General features: G+C 43.5%; 1 long non-coding RNA gene across 1 annotated transcript in view; it reads left to right on the top strand.

Annotated features, from left to right (window-relative positions):
- Positions 1-14,484: 14,484 nt before the first annotated feature.
- The window catches only part of LOC122719930, a 45,081-nt gene continuing 37,803 nt past the window's right edge, over positions 14,485-21,762 (top strand). Inside the window, exons 1-2 of the long non-coding RNA XR_006347703.1 lie at positions 14,485-14,650; positions 15,276-15,402. This is a non-coding gene — a long non-coding RNA (uncharacterized LOC122719930). The remainder of the gene's footprint in view (positions 14,651-15,275; positions 15,403-21,762) is intronic.

Below are 21,762 nucleotides of genomic sequence, written 5' to 3'. Positions count from 1 at the left end.
GTCCACGTCGTGCGAGTGGAGCGGAGCGATCGAGGCGCACACGCGCGCGCATACAGAGGAGGCGAGAAAAGGAAGAGAAGAGAAGAGAAGAGAAGAGAAGAGAAGAGACGGTGGAAGATGGAGGAGCGGGCAATTATGCGCGCACCGAGTATTCGCAATTACGCGGATGTTGCACCGCACAGAAATCGGTGATTTGAGCTTGCTCGCTCGATTAAGCGTACCAGCGTGGAAGGAGAGGCGAACATGCGAGCCAGGCCGGGGAAGATAGATGGGGGAAAGCCTCGTTTTAATTGCGGACCGAACAGATTGAAGTAAAAGAAGATACCGGAAGCGGGTACATTACCCGCACTGTCGTGCAACGCGCTTCTACACGTTGAAGTTGAAACGCTGTAGTTTCAAACTGAGGTTTTTCACCTCTCCCTTTGGAATCGCGCGAGCGGATCGGAATTGCCAAGCTTTTGTTCCTGGTTTCCAACGAAATGGAATGTTCCGGTTTGGAATTCGGTTTGGAAAGGTCGGGGGAGAATTTCAGGTTGATTAACAAAAATTGCTGGTCTTAATCCGCGTGTGACTTCATCTTAGCTACGAAGGGAAAAATATATTTAGAGGAATATTAAATATAGGGAGAGAGAGAGAGAGAGAGAGAGAGAGAGAAAGAGAAAATTGAGTTTCTTGGGATTATCGTATTCGGGAGTTATGGTTGTAGATTATTCTTTTCCGGGGAAAAAGAAAGATTGGAAGGGAGGGATGGATGGATGGGAACGATAAAAGAAGGCGACGAAGTAATAGAATTGCGCTTTGGCGATGATTAAAGGAAACAGGGGGGGGGGGAAGAAAAGCGAGAAAATCAAGGAGCTCGCTATTTAACCTCTTTGGGAATAGCCGATTCGAGGCTTGATGGGTTGATTAAGCGTACGATGAAAAGGATGGATGAAATACCGAGGCGCGGTGGATGGATTTACTGTACTTATTAGTATAATTATGAGGAAACGGAGGAATTGGAGGAAAAAGAGAGAGAGAGAGAAAAAAAAGGAACCGATTATCCTGAAATTTGTTTAATCTTCCCCAACTGAAACTCGCTGTTGCGCGATTACCGTGGAAAATGAAAAAAATAAGAACGAAGAAACGAAGGGGGAATAGGAGAAACGTACGTATAGGAATAAAGAAGCAAGAAAAGTGAAAGAATTAAAAAAGCGAATTTTTATTAACGATTCCAGCAACAATTTGATCAAAAAGTATATACACAAAGAACGATAGAAGAGATGATCCATCTGGTTGCCGGGAGGACTGTGTTCGACGATTCCCTCCAAGAATGCGGCGAAGAAGCCACGTTGAAGAAGAGCAACGGGACCGCAAACTGCCGAAGAACGCGATATCTAACGGGGCAAGAAAAACGCCGCCAACTTAGAGAGAAAGAGAGAGAGAGAGAGAGTAGAAAGATCGCGAGGATATCGACCGTGTATATAGTAATCTCTCTCTCTCTCTCTTCTCGATCGACGATTCGATCGTCGAATGGACGTAACCGTGAAAAAAGAAAAAAGAAAAAAGAAAAGAAAAAGGCAACGAGCAAGCTCTGGTTGGAAGAAGGAAAGGATACAAGAGATGCGTGAGATGGAGAGGAGGCGATCAACGTCGCCTTGACGGACGAAAGTAGTATGGAAGAAGGCGGAGGAAGCGTGATCGAAGAGGCGGATGAGGCAAGGACCGAGAGAGGTAAAGAGAGATTGCGTTAGCCGGTATCCGCGAAGGATATACGTAGAGATATTGCAACGGGCGCCTGGAAGGCATAGATTGCCGCTCGCCAAGAGGGAAGGAGGAAGGAAATAGAGAGAGAGAGAGAGAGAGAGAGAGAGAGGAAAAAGGAGAACGACGGAGAGGTGGTGGATGGAAAGACGGAGATTCCTGCTCGATAGTACACGCCACGCCGAGGATCTCTCTTCTCTCCGCTACTCTGGTACTACGGTTCCCCCGGAATGAACCAGATTATTGGCTGAACCCTGACCGTAGAATTACGTATTCGGTAAAAAATCCCCCCCTTCCTCCCTCCTCCTCCTCCTCCGCCCCCTTCCTCGTTCGTGAGGAAGAGCCGAGGAGCTTTTTTACGGACAATGCGTGCGGCGTGCACGCCGACCTCTTCTCTCCACTTCTCTCCTTCTTCCACCATTCCCAGTCTCTCTCTCTCTCTCTCTCTTTTTCTCTCTCTCGCCTCCTCCACTCTTCTTCCTCCGTTCTCCGTTCCGTGTGCACGTATACGGGTGTACGGCTCCACGAAGATCGAGGATGTTGAGGATATACATACTTAGTAGTGGTGGTGGTGGTGGTGGTGGTGGTAGGCTACGTTCACTCGATCGCGCACGTGGATGTGGCCGAGCGCTGTGAGCTAAGGTGAAACCCGTACTCGGGGTTGCCGAGGTAGGGAGGATCCGGGTCACAGATCAGCGGTCCCGCGTGAGCCGAAGAACCCGCGGCGAGGAGGCCCTGGGTCCCATCGAGAGCGCGTATCGCGAGCAAAAGCGGGGTACCTGCTTGCCTCCCCGCTCGCCTCTCCCTCTCCCTTCGTAATTCTCCTCTCGATTCTTTCTTTCTTTCTTCCTTCTCTCTCTCTCTCTCTCTCTCTCTCTTTCTCTCTTTCTCTTCGTTCGATCCGTTATAGAATACGCGTCCAACTATTTTTCCTATCTATCCGCAACAATTTCTTTCGCGATCTTGATCCGTAGTTGGAGAATTTTCACTCTCCAAACATGAAGATCGAGAAAATCTTTCCCGTAATTTGAATTATTTCGTCAATCAAGAATTCTTCGTTTCTATTTCAATTTCGCGGAAAATTCAGGGGAAAAACTTTTGTTTTTTATCTCCGTCTTCCCTCGTATACCTCCTCTCCCAATTCGTTTCTCCATCTACCACCCAACAACTGACTACTTGATTCCCGGTACTCGGTACCGAGCACACCATCACGTTCACAATGAACGCCACCCCGAGGCCACCGCGTTAGTTCCTCCTCGTTCCTGTCCCGCTCCTTCCCCCTCCCTCCGCTCCTCGCCGCCACCGAGCCATCCCTCTCCCTCTCTCTCTCTCTCTCTCTCTCTCNCTCTCTCTCTCTCTCTCTCTCTCTCTCTCCCGCTCGATTTCTCGGGACGAGCACCGGACCGAGACACGTCCAGGTCTCGAACTCACGCACTCGGATCGTTCTCTCGATCGTGTCGCCGTCCTTCTTCCTCCTCTTCCACCGTGGCGTGTAGGCCGCTATCGTAGGCCTCGTTACGTGAATCCTCCCCTTTGAACTCCACGAGCCACGATTCTTTGTCGTGGTGGGTGTCGTGTAACGCTGATCCGTCAATTCCTTCGGGCTAATACCACCTCTTCGACTCACGTGGCAGCTTAATGGCGTTAATTTTAACCGGTGACTAAATTGCCGCGGCTTATACCGTCGGCAGTGATGCATGCTCTCTCTCGCGCGCGTGCAATATTACGTTCACGTTTTTTCCAACTGGATTTTTGGAGCGATCAGTTTGGGATAAAGAAAGAAAGTGTTGGAAGAAAATTTTATTATCGAATGAGTAATTTCTAAACGTGTAATAATCGTTTTTTTGAGACAATAATCTTGGGTATTTCTTATTTCAATAATCGAATAAAAAGTGTTGTAGTTTATTCTCGCTGTTTCTTGTCAAATTAGTATTGATTAACGGCGTTGCAACCATTTATCGAATTACTTCTTTATTACGATATCGAATCAGGCTGTATTTCAAGCTTCGAGATACGTAATGGCAACGTTGCGACGCACGCATGTACGTAACACCGTTCATAATATCAGTAATTTACACCACTTCGAATTATTACTTGGTTCTTACTTCGTTTACGATGCGCTCGTAAGATTCCGTTATCAGCCTTCTCTCTTATCGCGCTTCTCGTATCATTTAACGCGATACTTACGATTCGATGCCTAATTTCGAGACGAATTTTTTTTCTTTTTCTTTTCTTCTCTCGAATTACCTCGCGATCGATGAAAAATGAAACTCGACTTTTGTACGGCAACAAGAAATCTGACGTGTTTATTTAGAGAAGAGAATCGTTACCAAGCACAAATATTTTTCCCTCCTCGCGCCGACGGATAACGAGCGGTGTCTCGAGGAAGGGGCGAGCGTGCAACGAATCCCTCGATGAACTTATAAATCAGATTTACGATTTAAACACCCGGACGAGGTCTTGGATGCTCCTCGTATCGCGTGCACCCTCGGCTTATACGTCTTTATTGCGGGGCCAATCGCGTTCTCGCATCAATCTCGAACCAGAACGAATCTTCCCATATCGAACGACTAAGAATATATAATATAAACGTTTAACTCGAACCGAAATCGTTCGATTCACACTCAACAAAACTTCAATAGACAGAACAAAATTCTAAAAACGCTCCATATTATATCCAAGTTTAAATTACACGAAAAAATTCCTCGAAATTATTAATTAAATTTTCTCAATATATCGAATAATAATAAACGATCTCGAAACAATCTCAACGAATCATCATTACAATTACCATTCCATAATTAAAATTCACCATAATCTACTTGCCGTAGAACGGATTCACGAATCTCGCGAAAAATTTTCAAAAAAAAAGAAGCTGAAAGGCACGTACTTACGCAACAGAAACAAACATAGGAGGAATATTAATCCCTGGATCCCGGAGAGAAACACTGTTCCGTACCACACTGCTGCGAAACGCGAGCGAACCCCTGACCTTTCTCGGTGTACCCGTTATACCGTGGGCTCCATTACGCATTGCGCTCCTTTTTATTGCCGATCGGTGAACGGTAGTAACGTAAATTCACCGGCCGGCATCGTGGAAATATAGGAGCGTAGCTGCGTACAGCCGACATCCGCTTCGGGGGGCGCTGCATCCTTCCACCGCGTCTCGGATTCCATCCGAGATGCTCCTTCGTGCATTCGATAACGGGGAAGAAGGCTCGGTTGGCTCGAGCCTATGCCCCACGTCTATCGTCTCTTTCGAGTCGGTCGAACGGGGAAAAGAAAGGAAAAAGAGAAAAAAGAACTTGTCGATTAACGACGGAGCTCTTCTTCCTTGTACACATCGGTGTACAAGTAGTTGCATAGCGTAGTAGGTCCACGGTGTAGGAGTAAAATTATATCGTCATTGTTTTTGGAATGTTGGAGAGAGGCGAGAGAGAGAGAGAGAGAGGGGGGGAGGGGAATTTGCACAGTGATGGGAGATCGTGACCTTTCGAGGTATAGAGATAGGGGTCTCGATCGACGTGCTCTAATTACGGCGTTATCTTGGAATACGGTGAGAAATTTAGAGGCTTGTCGTTTCGACGAACGAATGAAATTAGAATAATTTTATTTCCACGATCGAAAAAGTTCGAAGCGGTGTATTTGAACGTGAAATTTGAGAGATTTCGTCGGACGAAAAATCCATGGAAATGGGCGAGGATTATAATACACGTAGTGTACGTTCAGAAATTTCGGATATATATATTTCGAGATAATCTGTAATTAAGAAGAGCGTTAAGAATCGGATTATATGGATGGAATATCGAGTGGTTGAATCGATGCAGCGTTGCTGGTAGCAAAAGGTACGCGAACAATAAGACTTTTGTAGAGAGATGTACACAGGATCCCGTTCTCCGCGGGCAGAGACGCGTGAATAAATATTTAAATGAAAACGCGCGGAGCCTGGGGCGCATTCTTCGTAGCCCGTCGCGTTCCATCGTTGGCCGTTGGGGAATGGAAAAAAAATATAATGCTTAAAATAAATAGCGTTCGAACGGTGTTGTACGTTTTTTTGAAAACCAGCTGCGCCCGCGAAGCGGAGGAAATACATATAACACGATCGGGAGAGGGTATATCCGCGCATACCAGCTACGTGTACACCGGGATTATTTCGCCGAGCCAAATATTTCGCCGGCCGATATTTCGAGCGTCCTATTGACAGAAAGTAGAAGCTTATCAATATTTCAATATCGAGCGGCGAAAACAATTTTATTCAATAAAATGGAAATCTGCCCTCCCCCCCCTCGGGGTCCCGGCCAGTGGCCGGGGCTTTTGAATATTTACCACGGTTAAACAGTTACAACGAAGCTCCATTTAAATCTCAAAATCTTTTCGGCCAAGTGGATAAGAATGGCAACGCATGCGTTTGTTTGCGGGAACGATGAAAATTCGCCGCCGTCAAACGACCAAGATTTCCACCATCGGTTTCGACGAATGTAATTAAAATGTAAAATGCAAAAAGGTTTTTCGATGCGTTTCCTAGACCAAATGCATAATAACAATCTTGCATAATTATTATTCAAATGTTGCGTTTCCATTTTTTTCCAAGTGGAGTGATCGAAATCATTTCGCTACATTCAATAACGATCTCGCAACGAAACTGCAATCCCTCGAAACTTACGTATAACACACGAGAGAGATCCTATCCCCGATAGAAAGCCTCCGTTACGCATGCAAGCAAGAAACACCGGTTAACCACTGTCCCAGAAGCGACACGCTGTTAACGCTTGCACATAATATTCATCCGACGCAGGCGACGGTTACCCGCCACGATGCGGATCGACAGCATTGGAGAAGAAGCGGGCGGTTATAGGCGTAGCGAGATGATCGTGCGGGGATCTCGACACGCCCGGAGTTCACGCTCCGACCGGCGGGGTCATTGGGCAGCCTGCTCGACAACAAATCATGGCTAATGATCTACCCGTACCTTTGCAGTTACCGTGGCCTGATACGTACGAAGGAGGAGAGAAGGCGCTTATCCACCACGGGCGGACGGAGGAAGGAGGTGGTGGTGGTGGTGGTATCCTTGTGCTGGCATCCCTTCTGCGTTAGTCATCGGCCGGCCGTAGGCCTATGACAAAGCAAAAGTCGTCCACTCCCACGGAGGGGGACACCCCCCTCTTCCTCCTCCTCCTCCTCGTTTCTCGTTACTTATAATTACAACCGAACCTTTTAAGAGCCGCGCACCTCGCGATTAACCAGATACATCAGTCCCGTGAACACGGAATCTCCTCCTCTCTTCCCCCTCCTCCTCCTCCTCCTCCTCCTCGAGAGCTTCTCCTCTCCTCGTATTAATGGATTCCTCGAGCGAATTATTCGAGATCCAGGATGATTGATTCGGTCCCCGGATCTTTTTCATCCTGACGGATACGGTAATTCATTAGGCGTACTTGCTAACCGCGCTAATGGTCAGGGAGGAAGGGAGGTTATATCCAAGCGCAACGATGCGATGCCTCGACGTGATTTTGTTACTGTCGAGATTTGGCTTTGCCTTTTAAGGAGTAACCGAAGAGAATTTAACGAGTTGCTACTTCCTGCAACTTTTTTTAGAGAAATTTAATATCACTTCTCAACATATATATATATATATATACGAATAGCATCGATTCATCTTAGATTCGATGATAAAAATCGTGATCGCACTCGCGTCTTCTACTATCCCTCTAATCGTAATTCCACATACGATCCGCTTACCTAATCGACGCATGGATCAATGATTGACCTCTCAACGTTCGAAATCGAATCGATCAAACGGGCGCACGATTAATATCGCGCGGCGAGAAACGAGCGTATCTCCGCCTCCGAGCGGATATACACTTTGAGGGGGTCAACCCCGGCCTGAACCCCGGCCATCCATATTAAGTAGCCGTCCACTGTTTCCGCGACGTCGTCCACTGGCAGAAGTTAACGAAGAGAATTAAGACCCATCTCCTTCCCTACGTATTGCGAAACGGGGCGCCCGTTAAAAAACCTTTCGACTCTCCGTCTCCCCGTCCGAATACAATTCAAGTTCAGCCGTTGTGACGCGACGGCGACAGTCGGCTCGATCGACAGTAAATTTTCACCGGGACACCTAATTAAGGGGGGAGCGACAAGGCGGGGAGGCAATAATTATGAACGTAGGACGACCTCCAGTTCGTCCAGTCCCCTCTCGCCGTGCCTCTCGCCATCGAGTCCTCGGGGGCAACAACAAACAAGCGCGCTCGGGCACACACTACCATCCGCACGGCGCGTGGTGTACACGTCGGGCGGAAGGAGGAGAAGGACGACGATCAGAACGACGACGACGAGGGGGAGAAACGAAACGAAAAAACGAAACGAAAGAGGAGCATCGTGTCGTGTAAATACGTCGGTTCGAGTACACTCGTCCTCGAGGGTCAACCGAGGTCGAACGAAGAAACGGAGGGAGAGAGAATAAAAGAGAGAGAGAGAGAGAGAGAGAGAGTTGATCCAGGATGGGAGAAGCGCGGCGTGTTCTCAGGAAAACGGATCACGGGGGTATCGATGGTGTTCGATTGATGGCGGAGCACTCCTCGAGTTGCGGCCTCGACAGGGAAGAAGAGGGAAGAGGAGGCCGAGATATCTCTCGGAGGAGATATAGGGGGGGGAGTGTGGAGGGACGGCCGTGGAACCACTTAATCGGGGATTTCGCATCGCGTCCCTCGATCCACTGGAGATATCGGATCGGCAGCGGGAGGTTACGACAGGTCATGGCGACAGCGCGCTCCACCGATTCCCTCCCACGTGTCGGAGGGGAGGGATGAGAAAAATCGTGGCCGGCGCACCGTTAATCGCGCGCTCCTTGCCCGGTCACGCGTGTACGCGTACGGACGCGCGTGTGGGCGATGGAAACGTATGACTGGTGGATATAAGTAATGCCCTTTGTTCCCACCGCGATAACCTCGCTCTCGCGTAATTCCGTTCTTCGTTAAACGCTGCTCGAGCGCCTCTTCGAAACACGAGTATTCCTTCTGTTCCCCGAATCGTCCCTGCAGTTTTTCGATATCAGTGTGGGGGATTAGTGGAATTAGTGGAGGATGGAAGGAGTGTGCGCGTATTTGGAAGAATTTGGATAAGTTATTGCCGAAATCGAGTAAATTAATTATCAATGTTGTTCGAACGAGTTTATTAGTTAAAGTTTACTTTATGCTACTTACTATCGAATTTTTATTATCTTATACTCGTTATTATGTAACGTTATATGAAAATACGATTTAGGTACAGGAGAAAGGGGAATAAAATGATTGGCGATTTATAAACGATACCTTCCATTCCACGAAACTTGTAATATTTACGATGCGAGGCGCGTTAAATCGAGGTACTGTTTACATAATAAATTCTGTACGAACCGGAAGCCATGCGTGAAGACGATACCGCGGAAGCAATTTCGTAGCGGAATGACAAACCGTTCGCCATTCTTATGCGATTTCACGCACGTGCGTACACACGCGCGAGAAGACGAATAATGTAATCCCGTGAAGAAAGGAGGCGTGGGACGTACTCGATGATTTGATGCATGCCCCGTGTTGTTCCGCGTTTCCTAGGCATTTCAAGCAATTTGCGCGATGACATGCCTTCTCTACCGAATTTCTCTATCCTTCTCATCCTGGAAATTATCCTTCCTGCATAACCTGTAATTTATAAAATAATAAGTTGTTTTGTGATTTATACAGTGGAAAAAGAAAAAAAAAAAAATCGCCCGAAAAATAATTGAGAAACAAGGAGTGGAAAAATTTTAATTTTTAGAATTTTAGTATTCAGAGAGGAAATAGAACGATTCGAATGTTATGAATTATAACATTATTTTATTCTCGAGTTATTTTACTTTTTTAGTCGAATTCATCGATTCCAAGAGAATTCGAGGAACCTCCGCTCTCGCATTTTGCCGTGCGTTAGCGGACGAGGCGTTTCAAGCGACAAATCGACGAGGCGATTTCGTTATGCGAGCTCACGCACGTGCGTTCTCGGCAAAATCCACCGCTGTCGTAATTCGAAGGAGGAAAGGGACGAGGTGGGCGTGCGTGCGTGATCGTGATCAGGATCAAGAACCGACGAGGTCGTCGCCGCGAATCGCAAATTATCGCCACAATATTTTATAATATCTTGGATCGTAGATACGAGAAATAAGAAGAAGAAGTTTCTCGCTTCCAATATTCTATCGAAATTAAAACTCTTCGACGAAATTTCTTTTTCAAACCGGATTAATTTATTCGTACGAGGGAGCAAATTCGAAACGGAGTAGAAAATTAAATCGTTCCCCTCGACAGAGAGAGAGAGAGAGAGACGCGGAAAACGAGGAAGCGAGAACGCGACTTCGCAACGCGTTCCCCTCGTCGTTAATCTCGCGAAGAAGATCGCGTCAGTTCGGTAGGGGAGGGGGGGGGGTGGCCCATTCGAAAAGCTTCTCCGCCGCGTCCCTTTGTTTACTCGCGTATGAATTACGACGCGATGCATAAATCAGCGAATAATACCTGACAAATCCACCGGCGATAAATAATGGAACGGCCGCGGCAAGTAAGCTACCGTGGTCAACGTGAACTCTGTCAGTCCGCGTCGGTTAATATCCTGTCCCTACCCTTCAACGACCGCTTACGTTTACGCGCCATTCGACCACCGATTTACAACTCCCCTCCCCCTCCTTCCACAGAGAAATTGAACGTGGCGTCAACAGATTCCTGGTTTATCCTCGCCTTCCCTCGTCGCGCGAGGGGGAAAGACGGGTTGGCCGTGCCTTGGACCGATCTCGGGGAGCGCAAAAGGGATTCGAAGGTCTGGAACGACGAGGAGGAAGAAGAAGAAGAGGAAGAAGAAGAAGAAGAAGAAGAAGAAGCCTGACGAGGTTAAGAGAAGAGGTGGAGAGGCGATGGAAGAGCTTGCCTTGGAAGAGGAGAAGGAGGAGGAGGAGGAGACGAAGAGGGAGTGGAAGAAGAAGCGGTAGAAGACGAGGGTATTGTTAGGAAGGCGGGCGAAGGGCGGTCGGGTTCTGTCACGTTTCGCATTGCACGCACCAGAACTTTCTGCGGAGGTTCTGGCGAGGATCCGCTCGTTCGACTCCCTCGCGAACTGATCACAAGCGCGATCTCGCCGTCCCTGGACGCCACGGAAGATCACGACTTCTTCGACGTGATCCGTCGTGACGACTATATCCCCTCTCCCCATCCGCCGATATTATTATTATATCCTTGCCGAGCCACGTACAGAACCGGGCATTCCTCCGTATCGTATCTGATGCCCGCTCTTCTTTCTTTCTCCCCTCCCTCCCCCTCTCCCCTTCTTCCTTTTTTTTTTTTTTTTTTTTTTTATTTATTTATTTCCTCCGCTCTTTTTCCATTCCCTCCCCTCGTTTCGTTCCCTTTTTCTTTTTTCCTTTTTCTTTTTTCTTTTTTCTTTTTTTTCTTCTTTTTTTCCCCCGCCCCCTTTCATCATTTCACCCGACCGTTCCGACGGAGAAAAGCGCGGTCCCTTGGCTTCGGGAATCGAGATCCGATTGCGGATGATTTACGCGCCGCGGCAACTGGACGTGCTCTCGCGTCAACGTCCGTCCGATTCTCTTCGTTCGACAACCGATGAAACCCAGGCCGAACCGTAAATTCCATCTAGGAACTGCGGGGATATAGAAGGATATCTCGATGGGAGATCGAAATAATTGAAAAATATCGACGTCGTTTTTTCCTTTCTTTTTTCTTCTTTTTTTTTACTCGTGAACAATTTCTCCCTCCGATATTTATTTTAAATTCACGGATAACGTGTTAATTTGTTTAACTTTGTATATACATATATGTATATATCTTGTTGTAGAATGTAAAAAGTATCAGTAGGTTAATTCTCGAACAACGCGTGGATCCATTTGCGACGTTTCTTTTCCAACTTCATCATTCCGCGTCCCTTTCGCACTCTCTCATGCGGCAACACGGAAACACACAGTCATCGTTCTCGCATGACTAGTCTCGCATAACCATACCGACGAAAGGTCAACCGAACCGATCGAGAGACGATCGAGAGACGATCGAGAAACGATCGAGAGAGAATATCGAAGACAATTTGTCCACCGCGGAGCGTATCGCGCTCGCATCCCGGGCACGCGTGAGGGGCAGGGGAGCGAGAAAGGGGTGGAGCGAGCTTTACACCCATAATTCAACTCTCCTCTCACTGTTATTCAGCCTCGATCGGGTTGTTATTAAGAGGACACCAATAACGTTACCGATACAGCTTTATTACCACACTCGCTTAATGGGCCCCCGTAAGTCCAACTATCGATTCGTACACCTGATTTATGGGGATTCAGTCATTTGCAAGCGAACCACGAACCGCCTTACGTGCGTTCCATGTGCGCGGGGCACGGCCAACTTCTCCAACGAGTGGAATCGTTCTTCTTCCCGTTCTCTCTCTCTCTCTCTCTCTCTCTCTCTCTCTCTCTCTCTCTCTCTGGCCCCTCGTAAAGGGTTAATCAAGGTCAGCCGTTGCGCGCGTTTAAGGTCGACCGTGGCGGATGAAGACGTGACGCGAGACGATCATTTCGATCCACGCTGATAATGCACGCGTATTTGCCAGCGTTCCACCATTATGCAGGCATAGATCAACGAGCTGTCCGAGATCAGGGTTGCGCCGCGGCTCTCCTCGCGTTCCCAATCTTAGAAATATCGATCTCCCAATTTTTATTAATCCTCGATCGAATCGCGTGGAAAATTATTCGTGGAAAATTGAGCGACCACTTTTAAATTTTCACCCCTCGATCGTCCCTTTGAAATGCTCCTCCCCCTCCCCATCCTCAAAATTCCAATTCCAATTTCTACGACTCTTTCAACCAGGCTATGTAGAAGCATATATCGATCCGTGTTTCACACGATCCTCGCACACGTTTCCTCGTAGAACGCGGCGCGGCAATCGATCCGGAAAGTTGAGATTCGTCGAATTCCAGTTCCGCGATCGCCCCGCCACGATAATTCCGCCACCTCCGCTACCCACGCCAATGGATACACCGAGATCGTGAGTCAGCCGTGGCTAAAGGCGAGCACTTATGCATGTATATACGCGCGATCGAGCGCACGAGGCCGCGAATCTTCGCTCGATTTTAAATTACCCTCCAAGTTTCCTTTCCCTCTTTTCCCCTCTTTTCTTTGCCTTTTTCTTCCCCTACTCCTCCTACTTTTTCTTCTTTTTTCCCTTCCTCCTTCCCTCTCTCTCTTTCTCTCTCTGTCTGATACTCGCGCTATTGCACGGATAAGCTATTCGTGATCGCGTTCTCTCCGCCTCTGGCTCGCGATGGCAATTCATTTAACCTGCCGCCCCATTCTGCACGCTCTCACACTCCGGGCCCCATGCTCGTCTTTACACGACGATATTTAAGCGGGTATTTACCGATCGGCAACAAGCGAGCCGATAATATCGATGGGACGATATTATAAATTCCTTATCGGGCCGACTACGATGGTACCGGGAACGATGTACGATATCTAATGGCGCTTTTTCCCTCGCCGCAAATTAAATTTTCGAATCGATCGAGCCGCGCGCGGTTCGAACCGAGCACCGCGCACCGAATTTCTCTCCTCGCGCTTCCGTTTCTTGCACCGTTATAACCCGTGCTTCTCTCTCTCTCTCTCTCTCTCTCTCTCTCTCTCTCTNNNTCTCTCTCTCTCTCTTCATTCGTGCTCCTGTGTATTTATGGACCGTTCCACTGTCGTTGGGAAAGTACACTCACTCACCGACTTCCTGAAACTGGAGATTAAATTGTTTTTGCCGTAGTTCTTTCTGTGATCGAACGGTTTTTTCCTTTTTGCGTGGATAATTGGATGGATAGGTTGTTTGGATATTTAGATGTCGAGGGGATATCGCGTGAATTGGTATTTTCGCGATTTTCGTGATTGAACGTGATTGAACGAGGTTTTAATCTCCTTTCAAGGGACAAAATTTTCAAATCTAGGAAATTTAGAAAATTGCGAAACTTTGAGAAATTATCGGGATAATGAATTTTCGTAGTTAAAATTAATATCTGAGAAATTGATTATTTTCTTCTCGATTTTTATCTTGCAAATTTTTTTTCTTCTTTTCGACGTGAAAAATAATTCTCAAGTTTCATTATTTCTTTTTTTCTTTCTTTCTTTTTTTTTTTTTTTTTTTTTTTTTTCTTTGTAATTTTACGTTAATACAACTAGAATTAACATAATATAATTCGCGACACGTGTATACGTATAGAATTTAAGCGTGTACGCGCTTAATGTGCTTTGACAAATTGCATTAATATAAATGTAATGAGCGTGAGTTAATTATTCTATAATTAGAATTGAAGTTGCGTTCGAGTTTCCGTTTATTCTGTAATATAACATTATCCGGTCGCGGTACGAATGTTTCAAAACGAGAAAAGTGTTTAAATACAGTGGTTCGTGTTTCGCCGGCAATTTCACTACGCGTTTTAATAATAATTAATAGCGAATACAATGTAATAATAATAATAATAATAATAATAACAATAATAATAATAATAACACTTCGATGTCACGATTAATCAATCGATTCTGTAACGTTAACATAAAATTTAGAAAAGCCCTATTGTTGATCTTTAATAAACGCGTGAACAACGCAAATCATTGATCAAACAAGCATAAATATATAATTTATCGTTAGAACAGGATCAATTTGACCAGAAAACTCTTTTCCTCTTGTTCCGTGCGTGCACGTACGTACCTTAAGCAAATGCTGAAAATTTTTTATCCGAACAGCCAATCGTAAAATGTTCCAGAATAATGAAAATTTGGCCGATTTGGTATGCGTGCTATCCCCATCGCAATTCCGTTTCCAGTTTCCAGAGACTGATAGAACGATCAATCCGCTACCGGCAAGTGGTGCTTGCTAACGATGACCAGACGAGGTAACAATTTCTTCGCGAATGTAACAAAATTGCACGTTGCCTGCCCTCATGTGTGTTGCCAACATGCACGAGTACAATCACGTGTACGGTATCACGTGTTCTCCAAGATTCTCTCACACGATTTTTCCTTCTTTTTATTATCATCCTCCTCTTAACCGAAGCCTTAACCATTGTGTTTGTATAATGAGAAATTTTCTTTTTTTTTTTTTTTTTTTTTTTCTTTTTTTTCTTTTTTTCTTTTTTCGATACACGCCATTTCGCATTATATCGCTTAAACGCTTCTTTTGTACGTTTAATATTTTTTTTTTTTTTTATTCTTTCTCAGCCTTTTGTGATTTTTACGATTACGTACTTTCAGTTACGATTTTCCTTTGCGAGGAAACAATAAGACGTGAATACGATAATTATAATTTTTTTGTTTTTTGTTTTTTTCTTTTTTTTTTTCTTTTTTTTTTTTTTTTTGATATTAATTCGGCAAGAATTTTCAAGAGAGTCTCACTTCATTCACTTCATTCACGATTCAATACCACGGCATTATTTGTCTCTGTTTCTGGAGAAAATTTATAACTAATATAAACTAAAATTTGTATAGGAAATTTCTGTAATTCTTCTCTTTCTTCTCTAGGAAATGATGCAACGTTCGTGTGGAATCGAATAGAAAGTATCCAGTAGCTGCGATACGATGATCCGAAGACGTCGATGAGAAATTAACATTACTGCAACGTGACGCATCGTGCATACCTAATAAACAGGTTCGTGTAATGAAAATCTTTATGAGAGTTGTGAAGTAATCAGTCAACCGTGCAATCTCTTCTGTATCTCTTCTAACCCTCTCCGTATGCCTTTCGTTTTCTCTATTTTCGTTCCCATCCTTTATCTCGTACCTACGTTCTTCTATCTCCAGTTTCTCTTTCTTCCTCTTTTTTTCCCCTCCCAACGAAAAGTAAAAAGTCGCAATTTCTTTTTCATTCATCGATCTTACCTTCGATAATATTCCGTCGAAAGATATATAAATTACATTTAAATTTGATGGAATCGTTTCGATCTAATCGTATTAAAATATCTCTACCGTCTCTAAAACGTAAACTTATCGAAATATTTCTCTCTCTCTCTCTCTCTCTCTCTCTGTATAGCTTCTCCTTAAATGGCCAAAAACATCCACGTTTTTAAAGATCCATGCGAACAATGAAAATACAATGTAATACAATCCGCCACACGAATGTACGAAACCTTTAAACTTTTCGATAATACGCATTATCGGTGTTAATTATCACTCTGGTGCACGCGCATTCAGCGTATTCCTCGCGATTTATATTTGCGCCGCGCGTTTACGTCAATTCAAAACTCTGGGAAAATTGAAAATCTCTTCTGTTTTTATCCCCCCCTCCCTTCCAACAGCCGATCAATTATCGCGCCCGAACATCTTTTCATCGAACCGATCGAACGATTCGCACGCGATTTTTATTTTTACCTCTCTGCTATAAAACTCTTCCAAAACTCCGCCGTATTGTCATTGTGCCCGAATCCGTTTCTCTAATTTAATTTAACGCGACAACCGATGCTTTATTGCTTCGGTATATCTATCAACTATTTCCTGTCAAATAATTGCACGATTGATCGAGGATCGAGGTAAATTAACACTCGAGTTTGACGTCTTGCCACGTCTGACTTATTCCACTTACGGCCAGTGAGTAGAAAAATATATATATATATCGTATGTCCATCGTATATTCACCCACGAAACTAAAGTCAAAATTGAATTCCTTAAAACTACTCCTACCCCTCTCTCCCTCCTTTCCCCAAAATTCAACCATATCAAATTAATTGATATCATGATTTAATTCAATTCATTCTCGGTTATGGTTCGACACAGCAGCAATAATCCTCCCTCTCTCTTCCTTCCCCCCCTCTTTCCCTTTCTGTCCCCGAAATCCCTCTCCGGAATAAAAAGATCCGGGAAGAAAAGCGGAGGCATCGTTTCCCCGTGGAAGGAAAGGGGCGGGGAGGAGGGGAGCCGTAAATAAAGTAGCCGCGGTTAATTCAGTGTGTGATGGGTCCCCCGCCGGATATAGATACGGGGACAATTTACGGTTTTGAATTACGCCTCGGCCTTACGCCTCGGCCGCAAGAGAGAGGAGAGCCTAAGAGAGGGCCGACACCCACGTATATAAATAGTGGACGGGAGCGTGTGGTCCTTTCGAGCGGGCAGAAACCGTTGACCTATGACACGCACGCTATAAACAATCCTCTGAAGCAGTAAATGGATATGTGCTGTTATACGGCGTCGAGTTGAAAACTGAGCTCTGCCTCCTACCTCGACCGGGCCACGATCCCCCCTCCCCTCTCTCTCTCTCTCTCTCTCTCTCTCTGCCTCCCTCCCTCCCTTCCTCTTTCCGTCTCTCGAACCGGGTGGCTAGGGTCGGTCCCTTGCGAAACGGTTATTGGATGCACGCCATGCTCCCGTGCCAACCCCGGGGCTGTTGGTAAATATTTTTTGTCCTGACGAATAGATTTTCTGCGACAGCACGCGGGTAGACGCGACCGACCGCGAGCCTACACGGAAATTCATTCCGTGTGCCCCGGCCACTCGTCGAGGCCTCCACTGGGACCTCTGATAAATCTTCCCGCCCCCCTCAATCGCCTCCCCCGCGACGCTTAATTAACTCTGATCGCCGCTCGTTTCGACCCGCTTGTCTTTTTTTTTTTTCTTCTTCTTTCTCGGAGAGGGGGAGGGGGATGGATCGTCGAAGGAATTTTTTGGAATGGAGCGCGTTGCTAGATGTGTGTGTGTGTGTGTGTGTATATATATATATAATATCGGTCTTTCCCGATTTTTCTCAATTCTTTCTGAAGTTGAATTATCTTTCGTTGAAAAAACGAAATTCGTGGAGAATAAAAATCGTGTTACGGTGATGGAATGGAACGCTAACAATTAGTTGATGTTCTTTTTCTTCTTGCTCGGTTGTTGTATTACGCGAAGGAAATTTTTAGAGAAATAATTTTGGAAAATTAAATTGTGCGTGAAATGAATATTTTCTTTGAAATTTAATTGTATATAATTAATAATTTAGTTAGGAAATGTGTTTAATATTAGAAAAAGGATTCTTTCATCGAGATTAGATTTAATAAACGCGTGCTTACTTTTATTTATAATCATTGTAATCTTTCTACTTTTACAACGTACTTTTTACACTAGAAGGAGAATTTTTGAAGAAAATTGTTAGTTAATATCTAAAATCTACGTAGTACAAGTCGTAAACTATAAACTATAATAGCAGTCCAGATTTAATATGTACTTACACTTGCTTATTTGATATGATATATTAAAAAAAAAAAAAAAAAAAAAAAAAAAAGAATAGATGTTAATGATAAGTTTCCACATTATACCAATCACGTAATTTATATAGCGATCTCAAATTTTTTTATGGTGAGCGAGTCTTCCATTTGAACTTTGTTAGAAACAGACAATAGCGGCGAATAGTTTATTTTATTGGACACACTAGGACGAGAAACTTGGAGATAAAGTTCATTCTAATAACAAACGAATTTTAGTAACAGTTGTAAGCATTAAAGTACGAGAAGACCAAACGGGTTCGAAAGTTAAATTGACTCGATAACTTCGTAATGCGATCCAGATGTTAATGGGGCAAAACTTCGTCTAAAATATACTTTTTGAAAGCATAAGTGAATTACGATCTATGAGTAAATGTTAAACTTTGAAATGGAAAGTGAATAAAGGAATAAAGGGGAGGAGGAGAGGGTTGGGAGAGGGGGGAGGCAGATTCAAAAATATGAAATAATTATTTCATCGTTCTACGATACAAAGAAAACGATTTCCTCTTATTTCTAATTTTTCTGCGATTTTATTGTCCCCCCTCCCCCCCTCATTCACGGAATAAAATTCTTTTTTAAATTTTAAATTCGATAGATGCTATAGGCTCTCAACTAAACTATCGTTCGTTAATTTCATCGATGCAAAAAGAAAACTGTGAAATGACCGCAGGTTTTAGATTCGATTACTAAAAGTATGGCTTTTAATCTCACCCTCGTTCGAACCCTCTCTGTAATGCACGTGACATTAGATTTCGTTCAATGCATTAAGTGTACGATGAAATTAAAAGTGATTTTAACAGGAAATTACTTAAATATCGTTTCCTGTAATATTATTATAATGAATATCGTATTCTTCTCAATCAGACGGGTTCAAAGAGCCGCCTACTTTGAACGAGTTTCCTCCAGTCTCGTTTTTATCTCTCGTGGTCTCTTTATGCACGCTTTAAAGTATCTTTTATGTGTTGAATCTAAAGAGCAGCAAAGAGTTTTATTGTATCTGTCGTTATATCAATATTATAACGAAACAAATTAAATATTAATAATTTATTACAAATTCTATTATTTATCAATACAAAATGAGACAGGATATTTAACCATTTTCGGGATATTTCGTAAAATATTTTTTCAACCCCTAGTTGAAACACAATTACTTTCAATTCAATCACTTTCTCTATATAAAATTTATACAATTTTCTACAATTTTCTACAATGTTAAGTATATACACGTTTAATAAATTTCACCAGAATTTCGCGATTCCATTCCATTTCTATATTCCCTTTCTTTCATATTTCCCAAACATTTTCCTCAATAATAAACCTAACCTCCAAAAAATCATCCTTCGTAAATCCTCGCATCCGTTATCAAGATCAACCTTTTCAGAACCGACGACGTCCCGATCGAGCGCCATTCCCGCGAGAAGCTTCGAACCTTTCGCGAAACGTAAGAAGAAAGGATACGAAGGATCGGTGCCACGCTGGTCCAGATAGAAGGTCCTCGAGAACGGGTGAAGGGAGGGGGGTGGTTGCTTAACAGAAGCGTGTTACAAGCGGTGGATCTTCTGTAAGCTGTAACATGATACCTCTGGTTGATGAGGCCGTGGCAAAGGAACGTGGTAGGGGTTACAAGGCGGGATGGAAAGGGGGAGGGCGTCGTACACCGCGAAACTTTTGTTATTAAGAGCGGGCCGTGAATCCCGGTGGTGGATAGGAGAAACGACTGCGATCGCGTGTATTAGGAAACGAAGCCACGGGGTTCGCCGTAACTCACTCTCTGCCGCGTTATATAGCGAGTTAACTAAGCAGTTCGCGTTTCAGAAACGTGAAACGATAACGCACGCATAATGCAAACCGCGCGGCGCGCAACGCCGGAAACGGAATGCCGTAAAATAGTATCTTCGACCGCGAACGCGATAAATTTCCCTCTTTCGAGCTTAAATTACCCGCGCGCTCTCTACGAACCGAAGATATCCGCGTTTCGGCTCGATACCGGTGTCCCTCGCGAGCGCCAGATATCCGTGGTTATTAAACAGTTTGTACGGACCTTTATCTTGCGTGGATGCGCGCGCAACGCGTGCGAACGAGCTCTTGTTTAGCCGATTCGAGGTTATTTGTTCACGAGTTTGATCAGTTTTTCGAGGAATGGTAATTAATTGTAAATTTTTATCATCGAATTACTAAAATTATCGTTTTAATTTAGGATTTTTGTTTCGTTTTTGCAAGTATAGTGGAAAGTTTGGATTGATCGAGATGTATGATGGACGAGCGCGTGTCTGGGATATTTGAGGTTATGTACCTGTGGATGATTAGTTTTTTACGTTTGAGTGTGAAAAGTAAGTGTAATTAATTGTAATTACGAGTCGTTTACTATCGATCATTGTATTATTTGGTCGAATAATCGATCGGGTAAAATTGTAAATATATCACGAAGCAATTAATTTTCGAAAGTAGATATTTATGTTATATGAAAGAACACATGAAAGTAAATTGACTAGTTAAGTTTTTATAAATATGTAAGTAATAATCGTCGATTTCAGTTCAAAAGAGAGATTTTAAGATTTCTAACATCCGTTATTGCATGCGTTTATGATTCTTGAAAAAGAAAGTGCACGCATCCTAGCGCAAAGTTGAAACTCACCATTTTTAATTCGGGATAAGGAAGTATTATTATTTTGCCGTGTCACGAATATTAAAATTAATTTCCGTGATGAGGATGTAAAAATCGCTTATATTGTTAATTAAATGTAAGAATTAGCTTGCAAAGTAAGTAATTAAATACTGAAAACTGAACTGAAATCTGAATACGAAGTTAATTGCATGCAATCTGAAATCTAGTTATTGATTGAATGAATTTATTTACGTTCGGAAATTAATCTATAAAAATATATTCATTTCAAATATTCTTCTACGTAGAATTGTTCTTGCAGAACATTCATAAATGTAGTTTTAACAAATGCATTTAATCATTATTAATAGGAATTACAAAATTTACAACCTGTTGGACACATAAATTATGGTAATTCAATTGAATTTTGTATAACTAAAGAATGTTTAAATTTATATACGTATAAATTATAATTGAAAATATTGAAAGGCATTTGAATAGCTGAATTAACTATTCATTTAATTCATCCTATATAACCTTTCAATATTCGAAAAATACTAAAATTTCAAAAAAACCAATATCTTTCTATGATATATATCTTCGTTAAAATTTATCTCGATAATTGTACGATAAAACGCGATATCGCTGTAATTAGAGAAAAATATATTAAATAGGCGAATTAAGTGATCAGAAATCCAACGACTCATCGAGATTATCACTTTCCACAGAGAAATAACAGCAATGATATAAAATACATCATCCACGATAATGCATCGTCAAACAACTCGCTTTTACGACCTGAATAAACGAGGAGCGCATCAAGTTTAACCTCCGTTAGACGTAGCCGTTCGCAGATTCGCGAATCTAGTACGAGCATCAAGAATTCAACCGCAACTTTCCTTTACGATTCCACATCGCGAACATACATATGTACGTTTGATTTCAAAACCGCAAAACGTAAACTATAATATCGTCTTGTTGTCGAAAGAAAATCGTCGTACGATTAATATCGCGTTACGATGGCAATATTTGGATACTATAATACTCTGAAAAACTTTCTTATAGAGAACGTTTTTTTTTTTTTTTTTTTTTTTTTTTTTTTTTTTTTTTTTTTTTTTTTTTTTTTGATAAATCTTACATCAAACCTATAACTTCCAACTTTGAATAGAAATTTTTC

This window comes from Apis laboriosa, unplaced genomic scaffold, assembly GCF_014066325.1.
Source record: "Apis laboriosa isolate Shangri-la unplaced genomic scaffold, ASM1406632v1 scaffold9_cov152, whole genome shotgun sequence".
NCBI lineage: Eukaryota > Metazoa > Arthropoda > Insecta > Hymenoptera > Apidae > Apis > Apis laboriosa.
Note: the sequence above shows the minus strand (reverse complement) of the source record. Positions and strands in the feature narration are given on the sequence as shown.